A 10,295-nucleotide genomic window follows, 5' to 3' on the forward strand; every position below is an offset into this window, starting at 1 on the left:
TTAACTCAAAACACTCCTTTTGGGCTTGGGCCAATAGTCATTTGAACTCTTCAAGTAACATCTAAACATCAGTTAATAAACTATATATCTATGGCTCTACGAGTGCATGTGGTACCTATACCAGTATCTACAAGTAGTTGACTTTCCGTGCGAGTCACTTTACGTGAATAGCTTTATAAAAGCTGTCTAATTATAAGGTGTTCTGTGAATGATTGCACGGTTTCCCCGGATATTAAAAGGTATATAAATAATTATTCTCAACGGTAAGAGAATAATTGAACGCTATCAAGTTTGATTGATTTACATTTTATACACCCTGCTGTAGAAACGATAGATTGTAAGTACTGTAGTATAACTAAATCATATATTAATTACTGTGATTTCTTTTCTAATAATCTAAACTCAATATTGAACTTCCTACTTAACTAACAATAATTCTATATCGTTTTTATTTGTTTTAATGCTCTTCGCTTATTAATATTAGGAAATATCACGGAGAGTTGAGGCTATTTATAGTATTTATATTATATGTGACTGTATTAGGTATATCCTCTAAATTTCTTGAACTGACAGGGTGCCAATTAATGTCGGGAAGTTCTGCGTAGTATCAAAACCAGAGAACTATGATATCTCAGCCACTTTATGAGAGGATAAAATGTACAGCAATTTACGGCATTCACCAACTCCTTCCAATGAATGATCAACGGAAAGTTATCAGAGTTCATCGTTGTGTACATAATATGAAACATATCGTTAAATAGATAGATGTGTTCTGAATTCCAATATCACGTTACTGATTGAATAATATTATTTTATATTTAAAATTTTATGACATAACAGTATCTAATCAATAGATTATATTTGTTTATAATGAAATAAAATGTAGCAAGCTCATAGACACAGAACGTCGTTAACGTGCAAATAGAATTTGATACTTTATTTATATTTTAGTTGGAAAATTCAGAAAATATCTTCGCACACATACATAGGTTCCATGGTGTAATGGTTAGCACTCTGGACTCTGAATCCAGCGATCCGAGTTCAAATCTCGGTGGGACCTAATTTTTGATAAGTGTTTTATCGAGCTCAGTAATGAAGATAAAATATATTATAATTACCCCATAATATTATGATATTGTATTTGTCTTAAATTATCTGTAACGCATGAGAGAAAACATATGAAATTGTGTAAGAGAGAGTGAGACAGGAAGAAAACGTATTAAATATAGACGGATAAACGCGAATTCTAAATTTGAAAAATCGGGGAAACGTTTATTTGTGTAAAAAACAAATGACAATCTCAAAATAGTTTGACAGATTCTTACAGTGTAGTACTTAACAGAGTAATAACAATAATAGAATATTGAGTTATTCATTAAATTTTAGGGTAATTATAATTGAGAATGGGTTCTGTAACCTACTGTTACCTTAGGCAACATAGGTACACAATCAATCAAAAAATAGAAACGTTATGGATATGCCTCTAAAACATAATATACATTAGAAAAATATTTTTGACTTAGATAAGAACATGCATCCATCAGATTCTAGTCAATGTGCTTTAGCAAACACCTGTACAATACTTACTAATTACACCGATTTTTTTTTATCAAATATGCGTCCGATGTCTAGTCTCAAATTCCGCGATTGCCGAGTGAATAAAAATAAAATTACTGTATGAAAAAATCACATACATTACGGTTACGTTAACAATGTTAATTTTTCACAAACTTTCTGACGTTTGATTTTTATCCATTCATCAAATCGGTTACGCCCAATATCTATCAATCACAATCGACCCTCTTCGCTTTAAAAGTATTTAAATTGAATGATTACCTTTTGCTTCCGTATCTCCCAAAGGGAATCAATGAATTATTAATGTCGTTTTTTTATATAAAGTATTAATTTATTATCATAAACGTAAAGTTAAGACCCACAGGTCTCTACCTTATCTTAAAGTACATACGATTTATAATTTTGAGTGAATCGAGGTGCAAGTTTGAATCATGAAATTATACTAAGTGATGTATTCATTCGTTCATCAATACTACATGAAGCATGCGCAAATATACGTACGTATATTATTATATGAGATTTTGCGTAGGTATATATTTATTTTAACGTACCAAATCATTTTCATGCAAATCATTAAATAAGTGTTCTATTTATTATGTTACTTTTTTAAGTAAAAAATATACGATTCCCATTTTCGTTCGTATAAATAGATATTTACTCTGGTAGAATAGATATTGAAAGCTCGGAAATATTTAGTTGTTTATTTATAAGTAAAGGGTTAAGATGAATGAATACTCCGTCTACCAGATCATACAAAGCTTGGAATTTGATACATTTTTGTTGTTGTTAATAATTTACATTTTTCAGCGCTCGAAATGGAAAATTTTACGAACCGGAGCGCTCGATAATTTTATGAAAATATTAACGTTGTTATCTAATTGTATATGTATTTTATAAAAATATGTATGTCAGCTTTTTTATTATATGACATATCTAGCTCAGGCGGTCAAATTAATATTTCCACGAGACGGAGCGATAATTTTGGAGATTGTATGAACCGGAACGGCGCTCCGGTGCGTTCCGGTCCATTTCGAGCCCTGACATTTTTAATTGTTTTAATTAATAAACACGTATCTAGAAACAGTAAGAAGAAACATATGTTTTATTTAAAGTCAAAGATACTTTCAATAAAATTAAACATAAAAACGTTAGTTAGTTATTATACAAGTAAGAATGCTTTAAATCAAATATCTAGATTTATTTGTCTTTGATTATTGCCATTTATAAAAAAAATATCAATTAATAATAAATAAAGGTTTCCCGAAGGTAAATTAAGGTGTAAATACTATTAGTGTATCCCTATCACTTAATTTTGATAGTAACACAAGCATTATCGTACACAACGTGTAACTTGTAGGATATTAATGGATACAATATTTATAAGGGCAGTGGCAGCGTTATTATAATAAATTGTTATTATTATTAATATTAAAATCGCATGTTATTTAAAAAAGCAAATAACATCACAATTCATCATCATCATTGTTTGTACAATCTGTACAATTGTGTGAATCTTGGCCGTCTCCAAGATACAAATTCAAATTCAAATTTATGTATTTACATAAATAGTGAACTACACTAATTACAAATTCAAGACGTTCACAATATGACACGAAACAAATTAGGAAATAGAAGCAGTATTAGAGAAACAGTATAGTATTATACATCCACCAGTATAAGTTGTCTGCTGAGTGAGGGCGCCACATGCTAAGATTTGACATATCATTAAATATTTTTTATACTGTGAGCTTAGTTCTAAGTTCGAAAACCTGACGATTTATGATGGCATATCTATACCTACAAAGAGTATAATTAATAAATACAACAATTATAAAGTACGTCGAATGAGATAAGTAGACCCTAATAATAAATAATAATAAAAACAATATCCACCTAAACTCTTCCTCACAGATGGAATACCTAATATTAATATCCGAAACGATTTGGTTGAACGCAGTTTGGAATTGACATTACCAATAGAAGGTTAGTTCTGCACCTTGGAACAACAAAAAACTGATGTTACCGATTTCTAGGATAGCTATCAGAGATACACTACCAAGAATGACAGATATGATGCGTCTAATTCCAAAAAGCGATAAGTCCACATTTGGTCAAAATCGAGAAAAAAATACGCACGTATTCTTTGTATAATATTACACAATATGTATTGATCTATAAATTCCAAAACGCGACATAACCCTACGAAAAAAAATATTTTAAGTCTTAGGTTTAACTTTTAGGTTTATTACAAAAAGTGCCAAGTCCGTGTTTCATATTATTTAAAGCTTGGTTGATTTCGCGCGTGTTTAAGTCAACCAATAAGGGAACGTTCAATATTGAAAAGGGCATCTCCCATGCTGTAGCATCTGGTAAACTCATGACAGTGCCACAGAAATATGTACCTTATGCGGAACAAATTAAAAAGTGAGGTACTGGTGAGTAGCGCTACGTCCAATTTTATTTTGTCAATATTTATTACATTTAAGAGTTTATCGGCTGTAACAAATTGCTATTTGGTTCTAATTTCGACATAGAATACAACGGAAAAAATAGTCTCACGTTAAAACAAATAATTGAAGCTTGAAACATAAAAACGTTGTTTCTTTGTCTTGTCGCTTTTTGTAATTAAACGCCTCATATATTTCTCTTCATCTACCTGTTATGAGCTGTAATTTCTCAGATTTAAAGACCTAGTGTGGTGACGTCTATATTTTCGCAGGCAAGCCATGGCTCTTCTAAATGTACTTCTTCACCCCAGTTTTGTAGCCATTTGAATATTTGAGGACTGCGTTATTCTTGGCTCCGCAAACTAATCCTTGGCCAAATCCTATCCCTTAATTATAATTGAATTAATACCTACCTGAAATAAACTCCTTATGTATTCAACAATCATAACTTTCCGGGTGTTTTAGTTGAAATTGTAGCAGATGGACTATTCGCTGCCTTAAAGAAAAAAGGCATGGTTACTCAGGTTAGGCAACAAGGTATATAATATATATGTGTGGAACTTCTATATTATCTTACTAACTTCACTTCTATATTACTTACTTACTGACTAATAACTGATCTCTTACTGAAATCACCCTTTCACGCTCTATACTAAGATACGCTATTTCCCTCAATCCAGCACCACGATTGGTGACATTTATGACGTCGGCTCTTATAGAATTTCTATATGATTAGAGAAGGAGGAGCATCAACCACGACGATGGACTCCACGAAGTTGTGCTCTAATTATTAAAAGATAATCAGTATGTTTATATTACATAATATTATAATAATTTAATATTATATATTGGAATATCTTTAGTTAAAATCGTTCGATAACTTGTAATAGAGTAATAGATCATATTATTTCAATATAATTTAAATTACCTACGCCACTGGTACCTCATAGATAGATCTTCCCCCAAAATATTATAGAGGGGTACGTTAGTACATAGGTACCTAGCCAAGTTATAGTACAGTAATGCAACGCTAATGTGTATCTTGCATGCAAGTCATTCAATATACAATTATTTCAGGAAATCTTTTATGAATTAAATATACGTCCTTCGATTGCGTTTTAATCTTTGCTGTATCTATCATAATATCATTATGCAATCAATGATTAGTTAAACTTTGGTATAAATATATATTTTAAAAGGGCCCACTTGCGCCACGTACGTCAAAATGGAGATTTTATTGTATTTTCAGAGCATAAGCCTGGACATTCCTTAAACGTTGTAGATAATCTATTTATATAATTTTGAAGCCTTATTATCCTTCATATTTATTTTTAAAATGTGATGACTGCATAAAGTATTTTTATTACATAACATAGTAGTCTTTTAAACCTCTGGATATAATGTTTTAGAATATAGTCATATTTCAGTACATCAATGTACAGTGGTGTTAAGATTTTTTAGATTTATTAATTTTTAAACGCATTTATAAAACAGTTAGTAAAATTGCTGTTAAAATTATATAGTGAAATATTTACGATAAATAGTTATATTTATAATCTCTGTGATACCAAATTTGACAAGAATTAGGCATTTTATTATTCAAAAAAGGGCACGATTAACACGTTTGAAGATAATTCTAAAGTTACTGATTATACCTAAGCTATTTTAATAAGATGCGTATTTCTTACACAGATTGAGTAGGTGCCGATATAAGATATTCCCCAAAGCATAACAAAATTCCTTCAACTAAAATTAAACGGGCACATAACACAACCAATCAAACTGAACCAAAAAAGTAAACAACCTACTGATATTAGTATGTGCCTCTGTCATCTTCAATAATAATTTATTTTGAATAAAGGATACGAATTCTGGTGTTCGTTGTATATTTTTTTTATCGTGGGTGGTATCAAGAATCAAGATCAGTCAGTGCGTCGGGTTTCCACGTCCCTACACTCGCCACTGAATATAGGATTTTGAAAACATTCAGCGCCCGAAATGGAAAATTTCACGAACCGGAGCGCTCAATAATTTTACGAAAATATTAACATAGTTATCTAATTGTATGTGTATTTTATAAAATAAGTGTTTTTGAATTTTTATTATATGGCATATCTAGCGTGACGGCCAATTTAATATTTCCACAATTTATATTTATTACCTAATCTATCCTGCGAATTGCGGAACGACGCTCCGGTCCATTTCAAGCCCTGATATTATATTATAACAACAGTATGTAACGGGCAATCTACATTATATCTTAGGTACCTACCTACTTATTAGGCAACTTGACGCCGGAATACATAAAAACTCGTAAACCAAATTTGCCTTGAAACGACACAAATTTAGGTATATGTACCTGCCTCTCCGGCAGAGATGTATTTTTTTATATATAAGTAATTATCACATTATTGAATAATGTACCTAGCTCACAATAATAAAAGGTAGGTTTTCTTATGTCATGTTACTCATTTACAAAAATCTTTTACGAATTAGAAGCTTTTCTTGAAATTACATTACATGGCGTAGACCAGAGCTTTTCCAGTGAATCCCAGTTTCACGTGATGAAAAGAAAATGTACCCCTGTACATGCTTACGATATTGTTTTCCTCGTACTTTAAAAATTTATACCTAACTGGAGCACCACTAAATTTATATGAATTATTTTCGGCACGCCACTCAATACCTTCGATAGCTCAGTTGGTAGAGCGGTGGACTGTAGAGTTATCTGATCATGGGCATCCATAGGTCGCTGGTTCAAATCCGGCTCGAAGGAATCATTTTTATATTTATTTTTTGCATTTTCATATCTCCGATTAAATTTGCACTATTTTTTCTTACAGAATTATTTGTGTCTTTATTTTCAAAAACATTTAATTTTATAACATTTTGTACGTCATGGTACAAATAACAATTTTAATTTTAAAAAATGGTGTAGGAACCATTATATTATTTTACAAAAATTGTAACATAATAATATAATTATTTTTAATTTATTTCAACGAAAATAGTGACAATCACTAAATTGTTCCTCTACAAAATATTTGTAGTAAGAGACATCTATGATACACAACATAAAGCACTGATTTGGTGATAAAAGTAATAATTATAATATTATTAGAGGAAATAATAATACTATATACCTACCTAGCAAGAAAAATGTTGTGAATTATTTAAAAAAATCTCTTTCAGACATTTGAAATAAATTATTAGAAGTAGGTAACTATAAAACTAATAGTTTTTAATAAATTGACAATTCATATAAGTTGGTATATGTATAAATGTAGGTATAATTTTTTTATATACCTATTAAATAAAATTTCATGCCTCATTTTATGTCGCTAGATACCCATAAGAGAGGTACATCTCCCCCTTAAATATTTTTTTTGCTATTTGTGAATCAAACTGATGTTTTCGGCTAATTTTCATTAGATACAAATTATTTTTAGCCCATATTATAATTAATGTAATAAAAAAATACGTCAATTTACTAAAACCAAGAATAATTTTTGGTTTGCCTACCTACCCATATTGCCAGTTTACTATGCAGTTACTTTTGATGTGGTGATATTTCGGGCTTGTATAATGGCTTCGCAATATCGCTTCGGAACCGATTACAGGTTCGAGTCCCCGGGGGGTGATGCATTACGAACGCTGACAGTCTCCTATCACGGCAGACGGAGGGGGAGACAAAATTTAAATTTACCACCACGCGATCACAACATAAATGTCATATTTTTTACAATCGAAACGGACAGTATCTCCGGGAGTGTTTTCCATTTAGGGATGAAAATTTTCCAGTAGATACTATAATTTGTATTCCGCACAGGCTCGCACAAAGTGGGGGGAGCGGGTTTCGGATCCGGATATTGTCAATCAAAGTGTGGATGAAAATCCAGAAAAATCAATTACACGTCGTTCTCAAGAACTTTCTTATGGAATACATGGAATATTCTTCATGAAGATTTGCATTTAAAGATGCATAAAGTACAGTCAAAACAAGAACTTAAATCTAATGACTATTTGGTGCCAGTGACGTCCCGTGGGGGTAGGCAAATTGAGCATCGCTTGGGGGCGGCAGTTACTCGAAGGGCGGCAAACCGAGGAGAATCGTTTGATATAATATATAGAAATGGCTACCTCAACTTAGTACCTAACAACGAAAATATCTTTCTATAAAAAAATGTAGCTCTGGTTGGAAAGAAAATGTATTAATTAACATAAAAGATTTAACAGGAGTCGGGAATGTAATTTTTTTGTCGGGTTCGCGATGTCAGTTTACTTCCGTTGACCTTCGACGTCCTTGGTGATCTTGGTGACCAGAAACGACACCATGAAGATTTGCGAATAATTACAGTCTGAGTTACGCACGAAAGTTGCGTTGGTCGTCGAAACTAAAAATGCACCCCCTCTTACAGAGTTTCCCACCAACCGCTCCTGTCCACGATGCTAGTCTGTATCGAAGAGCCCCCACTTTTACACTTCTATGGAAAAAATATTTATAAAATTAATTTTCTATGCTTTGCTGGTATCTATTTTGTTAGTAATGTATCCATACAACACATTTCTTAGATATTGGAGTCATGAAAAGATGATACTAAATACTGTAAGTATAAAAAATGGGGCGGCATTTTGTTTAGGGACGTTACTGTTTGGTGCGTATAAATTTTGTTGATTGGACTTTAGAGCAACTTCATATATATATATATATATATATATATATATATATAATTAGTACTGTTCGGTTATCAGGAATACAGCGGAAAACACAATTTGAAAATACCCGATATACTGGATTATTTGTTAGTTTGGGTTAGTTTAAGTTAGGTTAGGTTTGGTTAGGTTAACCTAACAAATAATCCAGTTTATCGGCTATTTTCAAAATGTGTTTTCCGCTGTATTCCTGATAACCGAACAGTACCCAATATTCTTGTTAACAAAAATGAATAACAGTGATTTTTTTAAATTTTAAACATGTTTTGAGCGGTCATATAACAAGCCTAAGCCTGTGCGTCATCTCACTACTGTGCTGCGACACAAAATTTATGACCTATTATTCATACATTCGAACGCAATAGACTAATAAATTAAAATATACCTATATTCAAGTGCTATCACAGTAATTTACACATAAGTGGTATCAATATTTTTAGACAGTACTATTGTAAAACTATACCTATAAATTCAACAACATCCAAACCTATCCAAAAAGTAATTACAATACATTGTACAATACAATAAAGTAAGTACAATACATTGTACAATTTAATATTATAGCTTATTTGATAACCCGATATTTTATAGTCTCAATATTTTTGGTCAGTACTATTGTAAAACTATATAAATTCAACAACATCCAAACCTATCCCATAAATCGAATGTTGATTGCATCAGATGAAAAAAGCTATATCTACTGAAAATTAAAACAATGTCTGTACACTGTCAAATATTATATTTGACACACATTTTGCCGTATTCGGTGTGGACCGGATAACCTGGAGAGACTAGTGGTTTTGGGTAGCTTCAAAGGAAGGCGAAGACAGAGGACCGAGAGGGGTAGAGAGTCTTCATAAAATGACTCAGTTTCAAGGTGGCCACGATTCTCATCAATAAAGAAACGACCAAAAAGAAGAAAACAATGTCCTAAGTATTAGAGATTTTTCTCGAGAATCTAAATGCATTTCTGACAATATTATACTAATAATACCTGATTTACAAATGGTCAATAAAATCTCGTATTATGGTTTCGCCATTTAATTGGGCCCTGGCACAATCTGATACAAAATCTATTTGGTAGCCCAATAACTGGAATAATAGTCATCGTAATTTGTACGGGAGAATAGAAGAGAGCAGGAGGTATTTATTATTTTCTGTATTTTATGATTATCGAATATTTGAATTGGCGCAATTATCTTGACCCCTGCGATGATAACGACATCTGTGGGCGCATTTTCACGACTGTGTTGCACTCGAGAGCGTCGTTCGCAGAAAAACAACCTTTCATTTTATTATTAGATAGGTAAGTAGGTACATACATTAATAAATAGAATCGTCACAGATTTTTACAGAAACATAATATTAGAATGTATCTGTTCCATCAATATTTTGTAATTATACAAATTTACCTGCTGGGTTTTGCTATCTTTCAAAGACTTATTTTCTTTTTACAATAAAACCAAAGATGTTGAATAAACCTTCTTCTGTACAGGTGGAGCCTAAATTTATGAAATTGGAGCAAAAAAGCTTATAACTTCATACTAGTCCTATGGCATT

At 31.6% G+C, this 10,295-nt stretch overlaps 2 non-coding genes across 2 annotated transcripts; both read left to right on the forward strand.

Moving 5' to 3' along the window:
• Window positions 1–988: 988 nt before the first annotated feature.
• TRNAQ-CUG (transfer RNA glutamine (anticodon CUG)) lies at window positions 989–1,060 on the forward strand. The gene has a single exon. It is a non-coding gene; the product is annotated as a tRNA-Gln (tRNA).
• Window positions 1,061–6,707: 5,647 nt separating this feature from the next.
• TRNAY-GUA (transfer RNA tyrosine (anticodon GUA)) lies at window positions 6,708–6,798 on the forward strand. Its single transcript is given in 2 exon segments — window positions 6,708–6,744; window positions 6,763–6,798. It is a non-coding gene; the product is annotated as a tRNA-Tyr (tRNA).
• The last annotated feature ends 3,497 nt before the right edge of the window (window positions 6,799–10,295 follow it).

This window comes from Rhyacophila brunnea, unplaced genomic scaffold (assembly GCF_057557595.1).
Source record: "Rhyacophila brunnea isolate RB1 unplaced genomic scaffold, BYU_Rbru_1.0 scaffold_6, whole genome shotgun sequence".
NCBI lineage: Eukaryota > Metazoa > Arthropoda > Insecta > Trichoptera > Rhyacophilidae > Rhyacophila > Rhyacophila brunnea.